We start from the raw sequence: 3,369 nt of genomic DNA, 5'->3' as shown, positions 1-3,369 counted from the left end.
GGGAACCCCCCCTTTCCCCAATAAAAAAACATTCTTTTAAGGTTCCTTGTGATCAGTCGTCGCGGAGGCGCAGACGAGCCCGTGAATTGGGAGCTCCTGGGGAAGAGGGGCCAGGGCAGGCGGGGGGGGGGGCAGGAGTCACAGCTCCCCGGGGGCCGTGGGGTGCCCCCCAGCTCTCGCAACAATAATGGGGTCAAACTTTGTTAAGCTTCAATTATGACTTTTAAAATAAAAGTTGGAAAAAACACCAGCCTGGCCTGCCCCCGCTGTGAGTTTGTTGGGTTCTGTGTTACCTGCTCGCCTCCGTGGGGCTGGGGACGGCGAGGGGGGGGCCAGTTCTGGCCCAGGCCACCCCCCTGGCGGGGGCAGAGGGGACATCCTGGCTGTGCTGGGACCAGCAGTGGGGCTGCTGGGGGGCTCTGGGACCCCTGGGCCAGCCCGGAGCTGAGCCAGTGGCCACGGGATCCTGTTTCCCAGAAGCTGCTTTGTTCTGTGGCCACAGGCAAAGGCCAGAGCTGGGGTTACTGGGGGGTTACTGGGATTACTGGGACCAGCACCACGAGTGGGGGTCTGCGCACAGGGAGGGGGGGAAAGGGCTGAGCCCCAGCACCCCCTCACCCCACTGGGAATGGTGTGGGGGTCCAGCTGGACCCTCCTTGTGCCCCACGGACACCAGTGATGGGACAGGGGACACGCGGCGGCCTCCGGTGGGTCCCGGCAGCAGCTGGGACCAGCTGGGCCCATCCATTGGGGAAATTTGGGAATCCCCCGGCACACCCATGCCGGGCCGGGAGCCAGGGGCCGAAGATGAAGTGTGGGGCTGCCCCAGAGCGATGGCCGCAGCCTGTCCTGCTGCCCCCCACACCCCTGGGGTCCTATGGCCAGACCCCAGCGGCCAGGGCACAGCGGGGAAGGCGAGAGCCCAGCCAGGACCTGGGGGGGGGTGTCGGATCCTGCGCTGGGGGGACCCGGGGGCACCCTGGAAACACTCTCCAGGAAGGGGCTGAGGGTTCCTGGGTCAGGAGCCGTGGGCAGGAAGGGTGGCCACGAGGCAGAACCGCAGCGGGGCGGGTGCCCGGGACAGTTGCCGGGGCCCAGGCCGCACCGGCCGCGTGGCCGGGATGGGGGGAAATGTGCTGGGCTGATCCCGCCACCCACCCACCAGCCCCTGACACCCACGGGGTTTCGGCTCCGGCCACCACTTCCTTCCTTGGAAAGCTGACGGGGGCTTTGGGCCCCACCAGGCGCTGATTCATGTCCCCCCCCCACCCCGATTCTTGAAAGCACCGACCTGCTGAGGCAGCAGCTCCACTCTGGGAAACCGGACAATCCCTTGGGTGAACCGTGAAGAAGCCCCTCGATGGGCACCACGTTCCGAAACGGCCCTGGCTTCTTCCCGGGTTTGGGGGTGTCTCTGGTGGCTGGATGCTCTCCTGGTGCACCCCGAGATCTGTGGCGTGTGAGGATGTCCTTTCACGCAGCCTGAGGACAGAAGAGCAGTGCTGGCAGGTCTGGAGAAGGGAAGCCATCATTAGGTTTCAGAGTTAACACCTGCCTTGTGCTGGGTGAGGCCCTGCCTCGTGCTCAGGGATTGGCTGCAGCTGCTGGGGAGGGGGGGTCCCTTTCCCAGCTGGAGGTGGGAGCAGCTCCTGGGGTTTGGGGGTGTCTCTGGTGGCTGGATGCTCTCCTGGTGTGTCCTGAGCTCCGTGGCATGTGAGGACGGGGGTCCCTGTCCCCATCCCTGACCCCACGGCCCACAGGGGGACAGTGAAGGGGGGGCTGTAGTGCAGTGAGACCCCCCCCCCCAGTACAGCCTTGTTGCCCTGCCCGGATGGTTGTGGGTCAACTGGGTGCCTCCCGTGCCCCAGCTGGCCCGTGCCGGGCAGGAACTGGTCCAGCTGGCACCGGCCCAGCCCATCATCCTGGAAGCACTTGCGGGAAACCGGCAGGAGCCAAAATTCCCACATCTGCGCCGTGGGGCCGCGGCGGGGCAGGGAGCAGCCGGCCCCACTCCAGGGGCTGCTCTGGCAGCTGCTTCCCCGAAGAGGCCAGTGGGGATGGGCCCTGGTCCGGGGGGGGAAAGGGGGGAGGACACAGATCGTGCCCCCGATGTGGCCGAGCGGTGGACACGGCACACGGGGACACCGAGCACGGCCCAGCCCCACGGCACCCAGTGGGGCAGGATCTGGCCCCGGGGGGCTGAGCTGTGTCCTCGCACAGGGGTCTCACCTTGGCCACCTCCAGCTGGTCCCACCGCTGTGAGGGTGACGCCGCCGATGCCCGCCCTGACACCGGGGTGAGGGGCTCGGGCAGCTGGTGGGGGCGATGCCCACGTGGGCTGGGGTTGGTGACGATCCTGGAGGGACACCGGCTGTCAAAAGCCACCACCCGGCCACCCGCGAGTGACCCGGTGGCCAGAGCTCTGCCAGCGGGTTAATGAGTCACCAAGTCACCACCAGCACCGTCCCAGTGCCTGGCAACCTGCCCCAGTGCCAGGGCTCCGCTGGGTGCCCGCCACGGGCACGGAGGGGCACCGGAGCCCCGGGGAAAGCCCCACAGGCAGCGAGGTGTGGGCAGCGGCCGAGAGCACCGGGCTCCCGGGATTTGCATGTTGGTGATTAAGACAATGAGGCAATCGACACTGTTGCTCCATCGGTGTGAATCCCCGGGGCCCGCTATAAATGCCCTAATCGATGAGGCCGCCCCAGAGCAGGGGCAGGAGGGAGCGGTGCCGGCCGGGGCCACGCTCGCAGAGAGAGAGAGAGAGGAGGAGACACCAACCGAGCTGGGCATCATGTGCTCCCTCACCCGTGAGTACCCGCGGCTCCCACTCCTCCCACTGCACCCATTGCCCCACAGCTCCCACAGCTCCCACTGATCGCACTGATCCCACAGCTCCCACTGCACCCATTGTCCCACTGATCCCACTGCTCCCACTGATCCCACTGATCCCACTCCTCCCACTGCACCCATTGCCCCACAGCTCCCACTGATCCCACTCCTCCCACAGCTCCCACTGATCCCACTCCTCCCACTGCACCCATTGCCCCACTGATCCCACTGCTCCCACAGCTCCCACTGCTCCCACTGATCGCACTGATCCCACAGCTCCCACTGATCCCACTCCTCCCACTGCACCACATCAACCTGTCTTTTGAGCACCTCCAGGGATGGTGCCTCAACCACCTCCCTGGGCAGCCCATTCCAACGTCTGGTAACCCTTTCAGTGAAAAAATTTTTCCTAATATCCAGCCTGAAACTCCCCTGGTGTAACTTGAGGCCATTTCCTCTCGTCCTGTCACCTGTGATTTGAGAGAAGAGACCGACCCCCATCTCTCTACAACCTCCTTTGAGGTAGTTGTAGAGAGC

Source organism: Calidris pugnax, unplaced genomic scaffold (genome assembly GCF_001431845.1).
Source record: "Calidris pugnax isolate Ruff unplaced genomic scaffold, ASM143184v1 scaffold337, whole genome shotgun sequence".
Lineage (NCBI taxonomy): Eukaryota > Metazoa > Chordata > Aves > Charadriiformes > Scolopacidae > Calidris > Calidris pugnax.
This window is presented reverse-complemented; position numbering follows the sequence as displayed.